A 22207-nucleotide genomic window follows, 5' to 3' on the forward strand; every position below is an offset into this window, starting at 1 on the left:
ACGTGTGTGTGTGTGTGTGTGTGTGTGTGTGTGTGTGTGTGCACACTTGCATACCAATCAAACAGTGGACCTTAGCGTCATCACACATTCACCAACAGGGGACGTTTTGGAGGTTCACTGTTGCTCATGCTTTAAATCATGCTAAAATCTCTGTGTCTAAGACCCTCTGGTCTATTTATTTTAGGCATGAGGGGACCTGTAGGTGTGTGAGTGTTAAAGTTAATACGCAGCACTGCCCCTGCAGGCTAGAGCGGGGTTTTTCACAACTTACTAACGTTGTGAAAAATTTTACTTTTACTTTTACTTTTAATTTTCTCTTTTATTCCTGAAAACTATCGTTCCTGAATTCCTTGTTTTCAGGAATAAAAAGTATTTTCAATTTAATAAAAGAAGAAAAACAATCAGGATAGATTTAGAAAGAAAAGGTAAGCAGTAAGATCATTTATTTTCATCTAATTTCTCACCATCAGACAAGTGCAACCCAACTGTGTAGAAATGTAAGATTCATAAATGAATAACAATTTATTTTTCATTCTTTAGGCTAAATACGTTTTACCTCTGCTAGTTTTTACTTAACGTGTAGCAGGAAATGGATGAGAATTACATTGTTTTGAACAGGTCTTATCAGGGGCAGACATACCCCTCGTTATTTTATTAAAATGTTAAAATATAATTTAACTGTAACCATGACCATTATCTTCTCTAACCTTAACAAAGTAGTTGTGTTTGGCCTACCTCTCTATCCTAGCCACAAAAACTTCAGGGAGCTAAAATGGCTAAATGTCATGTTTGTGTGTGTGTGTGTGTGTGTGTGTGTGTGTGTTGTGTGAGTATGTCTCAAATCACAAATAGCATACCTGAGATCAGCAAAGAGAACAAGAGGCGTTGAGCTGCTGGACGAAAGATACCGGAAAACAGAACTGTAAAATATGTTGAAAATTAAGTGTATTTCTATTAATAATTATTAATACATTTGTTTTTCTTTTCATCTAACACAAATACAAGCAGATTTCACCTGAGAGTCTTCTGCTCTCAATTGCAAAACTAATTCTGTTATCAGTAAAAAGTCACATGTAAAGGGACACGCCAGGTAGGTCACCTGCTGTATGTCAGAGAGAGTCATATTTGACAGTGAGACGTTCAATGAAAAGTTATGTCGGGTCCCAATCAGACGGTAATAGGTAATGGATTTGACCTTTCATGACATCCCTGCAGTCATGTTTATGTTGGATTTGATACACAAACCTTTTTGATCCACGTTGTCTGAGAGTGTTACAGTTGATGTGATGTGGATGGAAATCTATAGCTTAACTGATTTTGAAATCACATGCAGTCAATATAATCTTGTCAGGAGCACAAATATGTGTGATTGTGCTCAGTTTCCCAGTAATAATTACAACGCTGATTACCAGGTGTTTTGCTGCACATAATATAAGTTGCTGTGTTTCCCGACATTTTCATCAGCTCAGCGTACAATTTGAGCCCTGTGTGACATAGAAAATATTTTGCTAAATTGGTAAATGCCACCCCTTAACACTAACATTCAACATTGAGTCATATTTTGGAACCCAGACGATGAAGGAAAACAAGCATATTAAGAGACTTCACATTCTTTTACAATGGGCTGTTTCATTGTCAGCTACAGGTCAGCATTCTGTCTTGGTTAGTCTGCCTTAAAGGTCACATATTATGCAAAATGCACTTTCTCATGTCTTTTCAGCATAAATGTGTCCCTGGTGACTAAAGACTCCCAAACTATGAGTGAAAACCATCCTCTCTTTTTCTCCTACTCTTCTTGACACCCAACCCTAATCACCTTTTGTCTGTGCTTGGCTAATTATTATAATGGAGACTGTGTAGCGATCAGAATTTGCTTTCAGCTCTCTCAAATCTTTTGTCATCAATATATTTCCATATTGGACTATTATGTATTTTTAGTAAAGAAGGACCAGCAGGTTTGGCATTGTTTCTTGTGAATAAAGGGGGGTATTGTGCAAACATAATGACAATCTATTATGAAAACAGCTGTAAATATATGAGGAAATACTTGGGATGTTGACAATTTGGTAATAAATTCATTCATTCTGATGTGTATTTAAATGATGAATGAAAATAAAATGTGAAATATTCAGTTTAATGATCAAGTTAAAGATCATGCACAGCAGAAAAGAGGGTCCACCTTTCTACTGTATAGAACAACAGTCTACTATTCGCTGTCAGAAAATGACAGATGTCCCCTCTTAGACAGCATTGAACGACATTCACACTCCAGCACAGATGCATAAGGACAGAAAAAGACGCAAGATGGATGCTTAAAAACAGAAGAGCAAATCAGATTTTTTAATAGCCCTTCTTAGAGAGAATGATTCAGGATCTTTTATCTAATTAGTTTTAAACAAACATGTGCAAACAACCACAGTAAACTCTAGTCCGAACATTATTCAGAACAACTCGAGACAGGGAAATGTCTTTCTTTACTTAATTTTTAATAAATTAAGTTGTCAAAAAATATTTAAAATGCATACTCCTTCACTCTAAACAGGCCATCAAAATGACATAAAACAACACAGCAAAATGTGTAAACACCTAATAGACTATTTAGACCAGGGGTGGCCAAACTATGGTCCGCGGGCCATCTGTGGGCCACTGCTCAATTTTAAATTGCCTGCTGTATGTACATTGCACTTCTTAGTTTGAACAAGCATCTTTTTGAACAACTACTTGACATACAATGATGGATTATTAGTCAATGAAAACATTTCTCTCAACTGATTGAACATGGGGAAACCGAAAAACGGAAGTGAATGAAAAAGATTTCTGAATTTGCGCCGTGACTTCTTATATTTGTCTGCATGTGGTCCTCAATTTTGGCCACCCTGATATAGACCCTAAACTATACATGCAATACAGTATATGTATTTACTGATAATGAAATTCTTGATATGTGTATGATATCAATGCATGTAGCAACTAATTGTTTTCTGGTAAAGGGGGGGGGGGGGTGTACAGATACATAACTTTAAGAATGAGTGTTAAGAGAATTAAAAGTTGACTTAATGTTTATAAACGTGATAATATTGTGTGAATATTTACCTCCCATTGTGTGTGTGTGTGTGTGTGTGTGTGTCTGTGAGTGAATTCCCATAAGTGTAAGTCAACGGTGAGGCCAAGATTGTGTTCCCTCATTACAGTGTCAGCAATACAGTTTTTAGCCCACTCAACCACATAAATGACTTCAAATCCTCTGCGTATTAAGCCTCACTACTGGGAACCCAATTTGTAACCTCTGCCCAGTAATACGTTAACTGGACTTTATCTGGGGACAGGCAGAGTGTAAAATTCATACAATATCTGAGAGAACTAATTGAACCAATTAAGAAAGTGAATATGGATTACTGTGGGACTGTGAAGACGCACATCCCCTCTGGAATAGAGTTGGAGACCACTGCTTTCACGCGATAATGATTGTCACTGCAAATGGATGACGGTGCAGGGTCTCAGTGTGCTACACAACAACACTCCCTGTGTCGGCTGGCTTTGCATTTACACTGATGTGTTTTCATTTCCTTAGCAGCTGATCCCAGGGCTGCTATTCTGGGCAGTAATTAATTGCATGCGGGTAATGGAAAAGTCAAGGATAAGTGTTAAAACTGTTCCTTGCCTTGTACGTACTCTCACATCCCACACAAACACAAAGACAGTGCTCATTTTTCACACAAACGCACATTTGCTAGAGGAAACAAAAAGTAAACAAGTACAAACAAGCAGATATGCAGAAACTTGCACAAAAATAAGAGCCTTGGGTACTTCATGCTTTAAATATCTTAATCAGCAAGCCCATAAAGCCTCCCAATTTTAATTGCCCCACCATGACTATTAATTACATAACAGCCATTGCAGCCAGCATGCCCATATGTTTGCTAATAGGAGAGGATGGATTAGAATTGTGAGTGGAATACATTAGAATACAATGGTTTTTATTGATCTACAAAGGTAGAATTACATTTCCCATTACATTTTTTTCTCCTTGTGAGCTTAAAAGAAGGCATAAGCAAATGGCAGGAGACACTTCATAAGCTGAAAGAACAATGTACCGTGTTATTATAAAGAAGCTTCATAAAACAAGATTACTCTAAAACAAGAGATACTTCAGCTGTAAAGACAAAGTACCATATTACTGTAAAACAAAGGATGTTTCACAGGCTGCAGGAACATTGCACTTCATTGTTCTAAAATTGAAACACCGTTTTTGAAGGGACAACATATACAGTGGGGATAACAATACAAGTTACACAATTTACCTAATTTGACTGGCAGCTAGTTCTTTTGGGAAAACCTTCTCCTTGCATCTATGGTACATTATGTCAGCAAATAAGTGAAAACTGAAAGCAAACCTGTTCAAATAAGCCACTACAGAAATAAACTGAATGACTTCAGTGCAGTACTTTACTAATTACCTGTAAAATTTAGTTAATTAATAACTATTGTGCTGGTAATCAGTATGAAATAGTGAGTATGCTAAGAATCTTTTGTCAACCCTTTACAATTCATAAATATATTAAACAGTTTTGTCTTGTATAATTGGCAAAATTTGTGTGATATTTGAAACATGGCGGCACTATTGATGACAGCACTTAAGCACTTCCCCATGGGCACCTGTGTACCCAGCATTATTTCTCTAGCATATAGTATTTGAGATTTCAATGATTTTATAAACTCTCCCATACTGCCCTACAAAGGCAAAGCCCAGTAACTACACATTTGGTCAAAACTGAGTTATGTTCTGTCTTGTGACAAAGTCTCCTGCTTTAATTTTACCCAGTTTCCGAGAAAAGAGATTGTCAGAATTGCAATAACTACAAAATTCAAGCTAATACTGAAGCAAACCGCAGTAAGTGATGTTACTGCGTTCTGCATTTCTTTTCCCTGCTTTGACACCCCAGGTACTGCGGTCTGCATCAGTAGCCTACAAGCCGACCAGCCAGCCTATGTAGAAACACCATGGCACAATCCCATGTCAAAATTATATCCAAAGAAGATAGCAAAATAGGAACACCCAGCAAGGCAAATGACAGCTTTATCAGTTAACATTAATGTTAGCTAACTAACGTTAAGTCAACTTACTGGCTAGCCAGCCACTGGCAAATTAAACACTAGCCTACCTGCTCCACTGAAGGCAATATTACCTCTGACAGCATAATCATAATCCCATTTATAATTGCGTTGATGTTTCTTGATTTCAACATCTCTTCAGGCATCTATTCCAATTGTAGTGACAGAGTTTACTCCTTCAAATGTTAGCTGGCTCCACTAAAGTTATAAAGTTAGGCAAGTTAAAGTTAGCTAATGTTAGCTGTGCCTTCTCAGTAAAGTGGATGAGCAGCACCCGGCATTCACACAAGCAGGCACACACACTCGCACACGCACACTTGCATTAAGTGACCGACTTGTTGTTCTATTGTTTTTGTTTAAATTAATGTGGTTAAATCTAATGTTTTAAAGCAAATTATTTTAAAGCGTTCTTGTCTGCAGAAACTGACATAGCTCTGCCTATTGAATCCTCCAGTAGTTTTGGGAAAATCCAGCCAGAGGAGGACTAAACCAACTACCTTTGGGACAAAACATCCATACACACACACAAACACACTCGCACACACACACACTCGCACACACACACACACACTACTGTTTTGAAAACAATCTTGGTCTGTAATGAATTACTTTTTAATTCAAATGAAAATTCACATGCAACCCAATATATAAAAAATAATTTACTGTGTAAAATTGTAATGATCCTTGGGGAAATAAAGACAATGAAGATGACTTTTTCTTCAGTCAGTTTCTTAATGAGGGAAACTCTCTTTGTGATACAGTATAAGGGGCATTGCGATAAAAGATGACTCCTAATTTTGAGGCTTCCTCCTGAGCAATTTCAACATTAACAAATTGTTAATTGTTACAGCTATTAAAAACAATCAACATGTAGTAAGAAACACAACAAGAAAGTTGGATGAACACATTTATAAAACAGGTAGTTCAAATCAAGCAATCTGATTGGTTCATATCAGTGATATAATGAGTATACAGTATATAACGGGTATGACGTTGAATTCCTTTGCACATATCCGTATCACTCCACGACAAACAGGGTTCGAGTTAGGCTAATCTGAGCTTCATGGGGTCTCACGCCCCATTTATACCCTCGTATTAAAATGCCATCTGATACACATCTGATACAGATCGCATTTTACCAGCGGAGATAAATACATATAATTAATGAGAGAGAGAGAAAAATCATTGCTTTTTACGTGATTCAACATTTCCCTCTCTCACACACACGAAAACACACGCAAACACACTCAACAGTCCACTACTTGCTCCAGATGTCTGCGATATTGCAACAAAGTTTAAGTTTCAATAGCCTGTTCAAAAGACAATTGCTCAAGGAGAGACCCAATTCCGCCCTTTATGGTAGGTATGATATTAAAGTGTTATTTTACGCACTGCTTGCCACCGGCACAAAAGATCAAGCATATTATAAGTTACCAAAGTCAATCTATTGACGCTGGACAGTTTTTAGTGGCTTCACAATAAACGGCAACGTGCATAAATAAATAGTTCTAATAATCTAGCCTTTGATGTATGTTGCTTAGCAACTGTCATAGCCCACCAGCAGCCTGGTGGAACTACTTTTTGTATTCATAAAGAAATGTCTGTTGATTAAGTCAAATTGTAGAGCGTCTGTTAGCCTACTTTCTGTTCGCCACACTAGTAACGCGTCGGGCCGAAGAACGCCCCTTGACTGTGATATAATAAGCGTATACCACAGCCTGTCGTGAGCTATTGCTTAATTAGTTTGTAGATACTGCACTTTGCCTTTGCAGTAGTGTTTTAGTTGGTAAAGGTCATCCAAAGGCAGAGTGCAGTATCTGCTTTTGGGGGGTCAAAGGTCACATCAGTGGTCGTGGTTTTTATCTATAAATATTTTCTTCTTAAGAAGGTATTACATGAATGCCTTACCACTAATCTAACCACAACATGTTTGACTGGCTTGTTTAAAAAAAGGCATTTTTCTCAGTTTCCGTGTTTGCATAGGTACTGCACTTTGTAGGGCAGCATACACACCAGCATTAAAATAAAATTCACAAAAAATGTGTAATTTCTTGCAGTGCGTCTGTGCAAAGTTGTGTGTCTGACTTAGAGGCCATGACAGTTCACTCCTGATTGACTATACAGTGGGACAAGGGCGGATGCATGTCAACAGGTGATTGGTTCTTTAGTGACAGTTCAGGATGACAGTGAGGTGCCAGTCGACTTGAGCAATGGAGCAGAAGTATCCTTCTCCCGGCTCACCTGTCACTTTTGTCCGTACTGCAATTTCCACATTTATAGGCTCCTTTTCTTGTTGCTGAATGAGCATCCAGGCTTATAAATAGAGACTATATTTCATATGACGGCGACTTGTTGATAGCTACACTTTCTGTTCACTTTGACCAATGTAGGTCTAGGGCCAAAGGGCAGACTGATTTACTTTTTTGTTTCCCTTTAAAGCTAACTGGAGTCTTCTCTCTGATATGGTTTGTTTGCATTTTGGCTAGACTGTTTGTTTATTATTTATTCTATAATATCATTTCATGATTCCTCCCTCTTATTGTTTTTTAAATGAAAAGCTGATAAGGCATGGTCTAGGCAAGAGTGTGGTGTCAGTGGCATTATGAATTTAAATTTAAAGTGAGACTATAACGCCATTCAGTTCAGTTTCCATGCAACAAGAGTGAGGGAGTGAATGAGTGGGGTGTAGGTTGAGGTGAGCGAATGAGGGAGTGAGAGTGTTTATTTGTATATCTGTGTGCTTTTTTCTGTCAACATGAAACCAATAAAATAAAATAAACAAAAAAATAATATAAAGCCATTCACTTCTCACCTCATTGTTTTTGTGCTTTAACTGGTTTTGAGTGAAACGTTTTATCAGCCTATGTGATAAGGGCTCCATACTGTTTTAAATGTGTGTACCTGTATATCTATGTGTATTATTTGGGGATGTAATTTGAGAAAAAACAATGCAATCCTCGGAAAAACAGAAAAGTCTTCGACAATATGGTAATGACTACCCAAGCCTTAATTCCATATGAACGCCTACATGCTTTTTATTCTCCTGCTGCTCACAAAACATCTATTACAACTTTCCATAGCTCCAGGCCGAGCTTTCCTTTCGTCTCTCTTTCTTCTCACCCTCTGTCTTTCTCTGACTCTCATCTGAGCTCATTCCAACTTTGCCACCGCAATCTGTTTTATTTCCAAATCAAAGTAATGGAATGGATCTTCACTGAGGTGATTTTGCAGCAAACGAAGAGGGAACTGTCATTAATGCCTCATGCGGAGGGGACGATGAGTGAAATGAAAAACATGAGGAGGAAGTGAGCAGAGACACAAATCAAAGAGACCCGGCTGAATGGCTTACTTTTATTTCAAGTTCCAGGTGGATCTATAGCTACTGCCTTAAGGAAAAAATTCACCCTTGAATACACTTACATCGTTATAAGTCATCAATCTGTGGTGTTCTGTGGACTGCAGGAGTTTATTTGTCATGGAGTGTGTACTCTACAATGGATTTCTCCCTTTGTGATTCTGAGCTGCTGTTGCCAAAACCTAACACAGATGTTTCAGAAATAAAGAGTTTCCTCTGCTATTGAACTAGCTAGACATATTTTGACACAACGTCATAGCATCTGTGTTTGGACAGTCATTCATCGGGGAAACAAAGCAGACAAGAAGACTACTGCCATGCTAGTAGCTCTGTGAAGCACATGCTAACATATTTCAATGGCAATGCTAACATGCTGATGTTTAGCAAGTAAGCCTACAGTGTTCACTATCTTAGCTTTGTCTGTTGGCATACTAACATTTGCTAATTAGCACTAAACCCAAAGTACAGTTGAGGCTGACAGGAATGTCATAATTTTAACAGATATTTGGTCATAAACCATAAAGTATTAGAATTTTGACCAGATACCTGGCATAATATGAAAAGTCAGGGGGTCACCACTTATTTTAATTCATCCTGAGATTCACACACATGCGTACACACAGTCCCTTTGTTTATGAGTTCATTTGGTTAGATTAACTCTTGTGAGTTTTACTTTTATTATCTTGTAAATAAATTGTCGGATCTATTTAATATTACACAATCCTGCTAACCTCTACTATTCAGAACTCCCAAACCCTTTGTTGGAGTTTTCAACATATGGTCAGGTTTGGTTATTAGCTGAATATCAAAGATATTCTAGAAATATTAATAAAAATATTAATGCAAAAATAATTAATTATAATTAATAAATACGGGACACCACCCTGGAATCAGGGACCAATAACCAATTATGAGCCAAGTATGATCTAAAAGAAGGTTTGTCCACCTATAGGTGGCAAACAGAGAAGGGTGAATTCGTACACTGGCCGTGGCAACCAACTCTTACTGCAACATTATACACAAATAATCAGAGTAAGTAAATCACTATTAACTATTCTAAGTAAAATTAAATAAACAATTCATACAAAAATATACAACAATCCAGCAAGCATGTGTGTGCACGTGTGTGTGTGTGTGTGTGTGTGTGTGTGTGTGTGTGTGTGTGTGTGTGTGTGTGTGACTGGGAGACAAAGGAGAGGGAGAGAGTAAGAGAGGGGGGTGGATCCGGTTCACAATCGGGCTTGAGGCCAGCTGATTTTGGAATCAAGATGGCGGTTCAAACCATGTGATTTCAAGATCGAGATGGCGGAAAATCACTCTCCCTTGAACTAAAAAAAAATTGGAAACCTCTGATCCTAGCCCTCTGTGGGTCACAGGTCTGGTTAGCTTCAGAGACCACGTGGTGTGTGCATGTGGGGTTAGTAAGCAGAAGGAGGAGAGCACAGGGAAAAATATATACAATAAACCAGTCTATCCTACAGCCACCAGCAGTGAATGTTCATTCAGCAGCGGTTGCTGGCTTTGGACTGGAAAGAACGTGCAATTGTATCTGTTCTCAGAAAGAAGCCAACACCAAAAATCCTTATTACTTTTGAAAACACTCAGCTACAACTTTATCAATGAGAGGAACGGTAGTGAACTTGCGTTCAGCAACCGTTTTCCTTGGTTTGATAAAAATACTGATACGTTTACACTCAGTAATAGGAGTTAATAATAAAGTTTTAGAACTATCTGCTGCCCAGACATACTAAAGCTTGATTTATACTCCTGCGTAGGGTCTACGTGCGTAGCTACGCCGTAGGCTAAGCATGTAGCCAGGTATTTATACTTGTGCGTCCGTGTGTCCGTCAATCTGCAATTACACCCCCAAACACCAGTCGGCAGTAGCACTACAGCGTCCACTGTGTTGAGTTTTGCCAGCCGAGCAGGCTAACTTCCGGTTTAGCCCTACGCTAACGTGAATGGGGGTAAAATTGTAAACGTGCGGCTGGTGTAGCCTTTTGAAACGTTATCGACCGAATGGATCACATTCTGATAGCGAAACAAGTCATTTCACTCAGGTTGTGACGGTCAAAAATATTGATCTACCGTGTTAAACCCGCCGTTTTGGCCGCTAGTAAAAGTTACTTCAAAGCCCGGACACTTCCTGTCGGCTGGGAGGCATTGCAAGGCTTCCCTTGATTTTTGATGGATAATAATCTTGCTGCACCATGATTTTTGTGCCAATCCATTCAAATTCCTAGATTTTTCAGTCTGGACCAAAGTGGCTGACCAGCCAACCATACACATGCCATGCCATCCCATCCCTAGAGCACATGATGCTAGCATGGCATAAAATACTTCAATTAACAATAAAATGGCCTCCCAGAAAAGTTTGTTTTTACTGGGGATTTTTTATTTTTTTAGGCTGTGTTAGTTAAAAACAAGTCATTGGAAATAACAAATGGTGCCATTTAATTCATTAACTGAAATTTCTGTGAATTCCCTGAAGTTTTGAGGTTGAAATGGAGCTAAAGTGCGCCTGTGAGCCTCTGTTACCGTGGGCCGCTGCTTTGTGCTGTCGTGTCTACCTGCTTCACAGCCCTATTATAAAGACATCAGGGGAGTAACAGAGGCCGACAGAGACAAAGAGGTCACCCTTACCTGGGCTGCAGGATAAACGATTTCCCCTCCACTACTGCTCTACCCCCCTTATTTTCTCTTTCTTTCTACCTTCTTCCCTCCATTCTCTCCTCATCAGCACTCCTCTCCTCTTTTCTACCTGTCTGCCATCTGACTGCTTCTTTCCATCCTCCATCCCCTTTCCTGCCCGCCCTCTGCCACCCTTCTCCCCATCCAACCCCACTTCTGTGCCCCACCTCCCCGCTACAAAACAATTCATTTTAAAAAGGTGGCTGTGTGTGTGCTAAGAGGGAGGGGGTGATGAGAGGACTGCATGTACAATGACCTTATTCGCAAATCATTGCCTCATGTACAGCAAGCATGTCCTTGTTGCACCACCATAACAGCTCCGAGCCCCAGACCACAACACAGCATAAACAAACACACACCCTTACGCACACACAAACAACAGACAGTTTCCTCTCAGTCTCTCTTTCTGTAGCAGCATTGTACTCACATTATCTACCCTTAAAAATTCACTCAGTTTGCTTGGTTGGCATTTAACAGAAAGTACAACCGATATTCCATTCTTGTAGCGTAGTGTTGCAGCTGAGTACTACACAGCTTTTTTAGGTCTGACACCTCAGTCAGGTGGAATAAGGGGGAAGAATGTGCCCCCAGCCTGTTCCTCTTTAACTGTCATAGTAAGGGACAAATGATGTCAGACTCTGTTGCCACTGCTTCAAAGATGCACATGTCCTTTTAAAAAACCCTGGGGCTCTGGCATTTAACATTAACACAAGACAGGTGCCATCATGCATTCAGCTCTGTGTTACCAGCGAATCCTTGCGTATTTATGCATGCAATCTCATCTGCTGATGTATGATCACATGTATACTGTATGTGTGAATGCGGAGGTGTATGTGTGTGTGTGTGGGGCTCTGTGCTACTGTGGCATAAATCATTGCAGCTGAGCAGGGGGCTGGTGCTGCTCTCTCCATCTGTCTCTGTCTGCAGGGGTGAGGTATTTTACACTGGTGATAGGGTGAACGGAGGGAGGCGAGAAAAAGTGAGCCATGCTCGAGTCGTGTGGGATGGACAGAAAAATAAATGCTGTGGGATCGTAGGGCAGCGGGCAGCGTGTGCATCATGTGAGTATGTGCAGAGACTTGGTGGAAGGGATGCGTCGAAGCCTTTAGTTCACATAATCTGCGTCTCTGCAGGACCTGTTACTCACTACCTAAGATCTGCTTCTGTGAAATAGACTCTGTTATCCAGAAATAATGCTACCCATATAATGTCTCTGCATGCAGTCCTCGATCTTCTGAACACTGCTTGCTGGATACATATGGATGAGTGCACCTGGAAGCTAGAAGCTCAATATCTGTTTGGTTATTCTGAGTCAGTAATTGAACACATTAGGCCAATTTATGGACTACATTTCTTGTTCCATCTACATGCAATATGATTCTTAAGCCTTAGGAATTGGCTCCATCTGTGGAAGAGCAACTGGCTGTCCACTGGTTACCTCCCTTCCATCAATCCTGCTCACCTCCTCTTAACAGGATAAACCAAAGCAGAACAGCTCCTGAACAAATGTGTCCGATACTTCCTAATCAGGTTGTCACACACACCCTTCAACCGTATTCAACTGAGATTCTAGCAACTACATAGAGCTTCTTCTGCTGAAGTGTCCTTGAGCAACCCAATGAATCCCAAAAACAACCAGAGATTGTTCCCAAACTGACCCCGCAGTCTGGCGAACCTGTAGAGAGACGGCAATCAGAAAATGCAACACCTGCAGCTAGTCTGCACATCATACACCTTTGACAGCAGCACCATTAGACACTCGTCAAGCAACCTCTGCTCCAGCTACACCCGCAAGAAACTGAGAGAGCTTAGTGGAAAAACAATTCAAAAGCTGGAATGGGTTTTGAGCACACTCGTGCGGCATCCCTCATCCCTCCTATCAATTTGGATTACAGAGTTTCAAAGAGACTGAATGACAAAGATAGACACGAGTAGAGAGTGTTGGCATATACGGGTCTTCCATTGAAGGAGAGGAGGTCATGCTTGGTTGGGTTGGTTGTTAAGGTACAGGGAGCAGAATCTCTCCTGACAGACAACCAGTGACTTGCCACTGAACAAGATTTGGTTCTGGGTTCTGAGATTAGCTCAAGCATGGCAATCTCTACCTTGGAAGCATTCTGGAGGGCTTAAAGAGGCAGCCATAGAGCAGCAACACAACTGTGGAACAGGCAGAGCCGTGCCAGAAGTATTTTGGAGAAACTCAGAATTGGCAACTGAACACTACATAGTAACACTGTCGCATGATTGTTGCTGCATGCCATGTAGCCTGGTGCTTAAAGGGGTAGTTTATCATTTTGGGAAATAAGCTTTCTTATAGAGAGTTAGATGAGAGGATACCACTCTCCACTCACATCAATACCACTCTCATATCTATACAGTCAATACTGTTGTTTTAGCTTAGCATAAAACCTGGAAACAGCTAGCCTAGCTCTGTTAAAAATAAAAACATCCACCTAAAGCTCACTAATTAACACATTTTATCTTATAAATTCTAAGTTTAAATTGCAACTTGTGGTTTTTCAATGAGTTGTCCGGTCTTTACATTTTTACACTTCAGTTTTGTACAGATTAAACCAATGAGATACAATGTTTTAGTGAGCTTTAGAGGATCTGCTGGGCAGATTTTGTTACCTTTGGCCAGAGGAACCTCTGCTCCAGGCTAGCTGTTTCCCCCTTTTTCAGGCTTTGTGCTAAGCTAAGCTGACTGTCTGCTCTCTGTAGCCTTATAGCTTATGCGCAGACATACACTCTAACTTTCAGCAAGAAAGCAAATAAACATATTTACCAATATTTCAAACTTCTTTTTTAAGGTTATGCTGTTGCTATTGAGAGTGTGCAAAGACATGCTGTTACCATCGGAACAGGACAGATATCTGAACTATGTCATGTTCAGTGGGGTAAAATCTTTGTTTAGAGTTTATTCCCTGTTATATATAAATGTAAGATGTAAAAACAGCAATGCTTATGATATGGGTGAGAGGGATTGGCGCACCTTGAGGACACATGTGGGTTATGACATACAGAATATATGTATATGATATGTATCCATATTTCCAAAGACAGAAACCCACACAGGTCAATCCAATCTGTGAGTGTCCATGGTCGTATACTGAGCATATGGAAAAAGGATGCAGGGGGTAGTTAATCCCTACAGTACTCCTACAGTGTGTATGACCTTGGAGGGATGGGAGCCCTTATATGCTCATTAACATGGACGTAGCATGGCTACAGGGTGAACACACCTACCAGCTCACCCTGGTTCCCAGAAAGCGAATAGGTAACACAGTCAAACGAGCATCCAGGCATGCAAAAATCCCCAGCATCTATTTTTCATTATTACAATGCAATCAGCTGGAGGCAAGGTTGGGCTGTGTTACGCTGCAGCTGTACACAGGAGTGTGTGAGGTGGGCTGTCATTGACACTCGGCCTCAAACATGAGTCGTTACAAAGACGTACAGGAAAGACCCAGCGGGGAGCAGAAAAGAAGCAGTGTAGTCTAGTACTGTGCAGGAACTCAGCTGCTTCCATTGCAGGCACAAATACACACGCATAGCTACGCAGTCACTCAGACACACACACAAGACTGCTTGTGGCACAGGCTTTGTTTTATCTGATTTGGCTGTAATCTTGCTCCTACAAGACAATAACTCCCAAGAAGATGAGTCTACATTTCAGGTACAGGCAGTTAAACAAAGTGCACATTCGGGATCAGACCAGTCTGTGTCATGTCCAGTACAGTGTCCTATCCTGTGTAATTTCATACCATATCCTGTATGAAGTGTTTTATGAGTTGACTGCTGTGAAATGTCCAGTAATGTCCTTTACGTTCTTTCATGTTTATAAACATAAGAAAAAATGTGCCTGATTTACTGTAACAGAACATAATCGAATGCCTTGAAAGTCTGAAATATTAAGTGTAAACAGCTAAGGAAAGTTTGCTTGTGCTAAATTTACACACAGATGTGGAATGTCAGGACTGTCAAAACAATAGCACTTATTGGTGTCAGACATTCATGAACAAACAGGACAGCACAGTAATGATCAAGTTCTCTGTTGAAATGCAGGGAGATCATCCATCATATATTATTTTCTACTTCACGTCTTTTTAGATTCACTGTGGGTCACAAACATCCAGTTCCTCACACACACACACACATACACAAACAAACACACACAACCAACCGAAAATTGGTTGCGAACACTCACCAATGTGACTTTTTGATGTGACTTTATAGAGATTTCTGATGATTTTTGTTGGATATTTGCCCTTTGTTATGCAGATAAAAAACAGCATCATTAAATTTGGATTTCATTTTGGACCAATTTGACACTCATGGCCAGGTTTCTAAAATTAACATCATTGTTATGCAGAGAAATTTGACAAGAAGAACCTCATCGCTGAAATGAAGGTAGAATTACCTTTGAGGATATACAGTACTAAAGTGGTAATTTGTGTGTGAATGAATCCCAATTCTGTCATCTTTCCTCCTATCAGCTCTGCTACACCAAATAAAAAAGTCCCATGCTGTTTGTTTTTTCTTTTGGAAACAAAATTCACCTCCTGTTTGCTCTGGTTTGAAACCTGCTTTTTAGCTGGCTTTCAAAGATGGAGGTCATTAACCTCAACACGGCTTTTGTTTCTCCCAAGGCTTAAATAAAGTGTTCAAATCAAAACATCACATTACTCACACTTCTGTCATTCTGCTCATTGGCCTTCTTCCTCGTGGGTGAGAGATTCTGGCCTTTTCACATGATTTGAAAGGCATTTAAATTTTTCACAAAACAGTTGACGGTTGGATGGTTGGTCATTTGACAATAATTCATCAACTTATGTGAGAGTATATGGTCCCTCATCACAGAGACTTGGGATGTAACCAAATATGAATACATTATTCGGATATGAACAAATAATGCGCTTTAAACAGATAAGAACAGCATCCAAATAGCTGCTGTGATATTCATCGCGGGCCCCCTCCTCACACTGACCTGTCATCAGATTGACAAAATTCACCATTCGTTTAACCTTCGTTACCATACAGGGATTGTCCAATCGTAGCTTAGTAACTGTAAGAAGGCACAGCAGGCCTGTCATGCTTTGGATTTCTCTACATGCCAAAACAGTATACTGTACATGGGGCTCTAATAAGAGCTGTACTGTGGAGAGTTTGAAGGGTGATGTCTTTTTTATATTTTCAAAACAAAAAACACAAGAGCAAAAGTAAAAGGAAATTAATTATCTGCTGCAACGTGAGATGCAACCATTAGCATGCATAACTAGCTCCAGGAGTATCCAAGCATTATTTCCAAAAGAAAGGGGCTTGTCATCATCTAACCCTATAATTATGTGCAGGTTACATTACCTGTTAACTCTTAACTGTTCAGGACTGGAACATCCACCGAGCGAGAGCCAAAGTTAGCAGCTCTGTCCTCGTCCTATTTTCTGAATAACTACATTTATATATATAAATATAGAAATGAAGAGTATTTAAAAATAGAATAATGAAAACAGAATAATGAAGTTTTGTATCAACTTCCATTATAAATCCAAATACAGCTATTTTTTTTAAATAAACAGATACAGATAGTAACTTTCATTTACACCCCTACAATGATGCATTGTGACTCATACTGTGTTAAACTGTGGGCCGGTCATTGCCTTGTACTACATAATGCAGGTCCTGCCATTGGAGAAATGTCCTGAAGAGACATTTCTCTGCAACAACATGCCTAAAATTCTTCACAGTCACAGTCTTTTATATATAATAAACCACTGTAATGGAGAATACTGTCTATATTTATCCCACACTAAGCCTACAGCATGCTCGTAAGATTTTTAAGATAGGCATACTTACCAAAACCCCTCAGGGTTACTTCTTTTTTGTTGGTACAAGGCAGTGTGTGCACTTCACAGTGGAGTAATTTTTGGATGATAACATAAAGTAAATGATGAAAATTAGACACAGAATCTTCAGATGATCTTCATGTTCCTCAGCAGATCCTGAAGAGAGTTCAAGATAACATCCGTTTTTACGTTAGGGAGTAAACTTTACATACATACTGTATATAGAAATAAAATCATAGAATTCAAGGCATTGCATGCTGTATTTGCCCACACTCTACTTCTATATTGAGATAAAGCGTTGTAGTCTTTATGAAGTCTTTATGAAGTCTTCATGATGTGTCTGGATCTTGGGATTACAGTTGGAAACTTCAAACATTTTTTAAGGTAACACTAAGCCCTGAAAAAAATACATTTCAGACAAGAAAAGTGTAAAGTTGGTTAAGCTTTTATCCCACAGGGTCTTGCACCTCGTCTACTGACTGTCAAGAAGCTTGGTTGGAGTTGTTGAGGCTCCTGCTATTGTGCCAAAGGTCAGTTGAATCAGCAGTACATCAGAAACCTGTCCGTTTTGTGACTGCAAAGAGCCTAATAATGCCACATTGGGTTAGCCTTGAAAATGAGGCTCTTTTCTTCCTGCCTCTTTTTCTTTAACTAAAAAGAGGCAAAACATCTGTGGTGCAGAAAGACTGTTCAGTCAAGCCTTGTTTTTGTGCTAATTAGCCCAATTAGCCTTCCCCATCTCACACAGTTTTAAACAAAGACGAGCAGCAGCTCTGCTCAGCTTAACCAGCCCTGCAGTTTGATGTCTCGCAGCGCTGGAAAGCTGCAGAAGCCTCTAGTTACAGACATAGACGCTGGCTACTTTAAACAGTTTCAGGGCATCCTTGCTTCACAGGATAAAATTGCACCCTGCCATGTCTTTTGAAATATTCTGTGTATGTCCCTTTAGCAGATTTTAGCACAGAAACATGGTTTTGTTCAGTAGGAGTCAGACTGCAGTGTGGGGGTAAAATTCCCTCAGCTGCAATTTCATGATTAGCAATGCTGAAGGGCACATTCCATCTTGGTCGGGTGTGCCGTTTGATAACAGATTTCATGAGGAGGTGTAAATGAACCAGTTAGATACAGCTGAACAGAGAACTACAAGGAAAACAGTTATTCTGAACATAAGAAGAATAATTCATCATTCCTCAACAACAGCCTCTTTACAGAAGCAGTTTATCGTCATGAATCAACCCATATCTTCTCTCAATTATTTCTCTTTAATAAAAACAAAGTACACAAATTACTTTTTATAAATCATATAATTACGTAGAGTAAGACACTGCTATGATATGCAACTGACATTTCTACTTTCTAATGGCAGAGAGAACAACAAGCAAGAACAGCATATATTTTCTTTTTATAGACTTGTAGATGCAGTATGAGGGTCCATATATAAAGTACAACACTGTTTTTGTCATTATATAACGTGTTTTCTACAACAGCTGCTGAGATAAAGGTGTATATCAAAATCTAAAACCAAGAATTTGTTCAGCTCCGTTACCATATTGTATGTAATGTATGGTTAAGCAGTGCATTTCTGCTCCTTTCTTACCATGTTTTCTACGCGGATCACAAGCCATAGTGAAGATGTTGACTTTTTGCCTTTGACATAGCTTTAGCCTGGGGTTTTCAGCACAATATTGTATGTAGTTGTGATGGTCACAGCCATGACCACACAGCTACCTTAAAAAGTGGTAACCTCTTGAACTCACTCTTTTTTCTTTTTTTTTTTTGGCTTACGCAGTTCTTTCTTTTTAAGACTGGTTACATACATGTTTTTGTTTCAAATATTTTCTTAGGTACAAATAATGTACAGTGTTTTGTTTCACAGATTTATTTAACTGACAGTACAATGGTATCTTTTGTAGCGGGCGCATTTAGTTACTTTTGGACAGTCTGTTTCTTTTTTATAACCTATTTGAATGCACCAGTGCTGGAGATTCCACACTCTGGAATGGTTGCATGTGGTCTGTTGGGCAAAAGGATGTCTCCTGGAGCAAGGAGGTGGCCAATTTGGACTATACCGCTAACACTCCCTCCGCACACTTGTCATGTCATGGGTGTTGTGTACCAACACTGTGGATTTTATATTAAATAAATTTGGACTACTCCCAATTCCTCTTCTCTCCCTGGGAGAAAGAAAGGAGGGGGGGTTGAAAGTGCTGTCTCTGGGCAGTCTGATCGTAAAACTGGCACCTTTTTGATGCCGCAGCCAGATAACGCGGTGCTTGACTATTAAACTGACAAAAGGAACATGGACCAGCTATTAGCGTTTTCCTGAACAGCCTATCAGAACTCTTCTTAAAGAAAGGGCAGGAAACCCTAAACTGCCCCCCCACATGTAACCATGGCAACTGCCCTTCCTCGTTGTTTAATCACCTCACATCAAAGAGATACTTCTTGTCACGCCCAGAGAAAATCCAGGACACCAGCGACAGCCCTGAACTTCTTTATGTAAACAAAGACTGCTGTCTCCAAAGACTCAAAGCATTACCTTGTTTAATTAAATAATCTTTTAGTTACTTGATTACGTTTGCCTCTATTTGATTAGTTATGTTACCATGTTGTTGCTATCTGTTGTTGATATTATTGCTGAAAAGAATCTAAATAAGTTACTTTTGCAGTGTTTTAATTTTCAGCCAGGTTAATGACATTCCTTCATTTTATGTGTAACCAATGCTTGTTCACAATGCTTTCTGACACCACCTTTAGAAATGATGATAAAGAAATGTCATCCTATACTCTATTAATTGCCAGCTTCAATTTAAGGTTAAGTAACCAAATTTCCCAGTTCCTGAGCAAAGATTGTTTTAGGATTAATCAGAGCTATCCTCATGTAACCCAAGCTCCCCCAAGTGGACAAAATAAGTATTAAATGCCATCGTCCGAAATGCCGTTAATGTATAAATGTCACTTGGTATTTATCATGACCAATAATCTGACAATTGTTTCCCTTATCAAGTGCTTAAGACTAAGAACGGTACAACCGTTTGACAATTGAGGTTTGATTGTGGGAAGATATTTGATTATAATACGCGCAAATAGATGTTCTTTTCCTTTTTATAGACATATTAAAAGTTTAGAAAGACAGTCCCTCGGAAAACCGGAAACAGCCCGTTCCTTCGGGAAACGAAGAACTGCCCTCTGGGAACCCCAACAGACAAAACAGCGACACACGCTGTTGTTCGCTCTCTTCTCTTGTTCTTTGTGCTCTGCTTGTTCCTGACTCTTCAACGGCGTTTCGGACCAAGTGGTCCCGCCAGCAGTAACAAAGGATGACTAACACCTCTGACCCGAGACAGGGTTGGGAAGGCCCCACTGTGAGTTTCTCCATTAAAGCCGACAAGAGACGGACCTCCGGAGCAATTCCCTGGCAGAGAAAGCGACTGGCCGACGCCTTGAAGCTGTCCTAAACGAGAACGCACGCACTTTGCCAGTGTGAGGCCGTTTACCAACAACCCGGCAGGGAGAAACACAAGCAGTAAGACTAAAACCCTGCATTCTGTGATCAGTGATGTCCAATAGTTGGTTAGTCCAAGGGGTGACCTTGAAACACCAAGACAAATTTAATCGAGTTATCATCTAATTTCATTCATTACTTGCCGTATGAGTCAAATTCTCCCACAATAGACCTCCATTCTCATTGTTTAGCCATTGTTTATTTCTCTGATGTATTTAACCGCATTTTTATATCACCTTAGTTAGTTAATAAATTCACTGTAACCAAGGAATTGTGTGTTTTGCCTATTTCTAAGTCCCTGCCAAGAGAATTTACCCCTTCCATATGAGACTGACTGACTGATTTAAGATAACTGAGCAATTATTAACTGATCACTAGGAATAATTGTATAATTATTAAAATGCTACCCAGAGGTCTGGAGACTCTGGGTTAATAACAACTCCGGTGGTGCCCTGAAACGAGAGATTTATGGATTAATATTTTCTGAATATTAAAATTCATAATTGGGTATTCTCATAAATTTATTAAAAATCATACGTAGCTTTAGACCTGCTACATGGGGGAGCTTCATTCTTTCCTTACATATTTTGTTTTTTGATTTATATTATATTAAGTATTTTTCTTTTGGTTAATGTTAAGAAAGTCTACATTGTTGTTGGAACAAGTGTTAAGTTGGTTTTGCTGTTTACTTAGTAATGTTTTATTTTAAGCATCTCCGTCTCAACCAGTAAGTCCCCTTTGTTTCTTTTAAGCAGGTCAGTTATATGTTGAGTTTGTTATGTTTAGAGCTTTATTTACACTCTGTTTATATGTACTTTTTTACGTGCCCAAACTTTATCTTCATTTTGTTGTATTGATTTTTTGGGGAAATAAAACCCTTTCTTTTGGAACGTACCTGTTACTCCTCTTGCCTAACTGCTTGGTCCCTCAAGTAAATATTTAAGCTCTTCACAGGGTTCCTGTTTCAAAATGATTCAGCCTGACACAGAAACGTCTAAAACTCATAGAGGTATATATGCAATAAAATATGCTAACAGGGGTCGTTCTGTCAGCGGTAAAAATCAATCAGTCACTGGCTAGAACTGAGAAGGGTCTACCCCTACCTGAAATCATGGATCCATTGTATCAAAAAAATTAGAGTGGTAAATCTGCCACCGATATTATTAGATGTAGATATTGTTAGATTTTTAGAATAGCTAGAGAACATTGTTCAGCATTTAGCACCTAAAAACCATGGCAATGTTGGACTTTGTTGGGTGGCCAGAAACACAACACAAAAACATTAATGTTGCTCTGTATCTGCTGGATGTGTATTTGCTGAAATGTTAGCTGTATCAACCTACATAAATGTTGTGTTCAGTTTGTTTCTGCTGCTTCCCAGTGGAAGCAGTTATTTCAGGTTTAAGAAAGGACTGTATGGTATCTCGTGCATATAAGAGGCTGTGGACAGGGAGCAAGCAGAAGTTCAAGGCCTCGACTCTGCTCTTACAGTCCTTCAGTGGGTGTCGTATAACCACACAGCTCACATAGTAAAGAGATTATTTAATGGATTTTACATCCCATATATCGGTTGCTGTGGTACGAAATGCCTTTTATCTGCCTCATACTGTAAATGTGATTCATGTTCGCTGTTGGCTAACTGACACACAGGCTACTGTAGCTGGTGAGAAATTAACAACCCTCTGCCTTCTCTCACATGGT

The sequence above is a fragment of the Micropterus dolomieu genome, linkage group LG03 (genome assembly GCF_021292245.1).
Source record: "Micropterus dolomieu isolate WLL.071019.BEF.003 ecotype Adirondacks linkage group LG03, ASM2129224v1, whole genome shotgun sequence".
Classification (NCBI taxonomy): Eukaryota; Metazoa; Chordata; class Actinopteri; order Centrarchiformes; family Centrarchidae; genus Micropterus; species Micropterus dolomieu.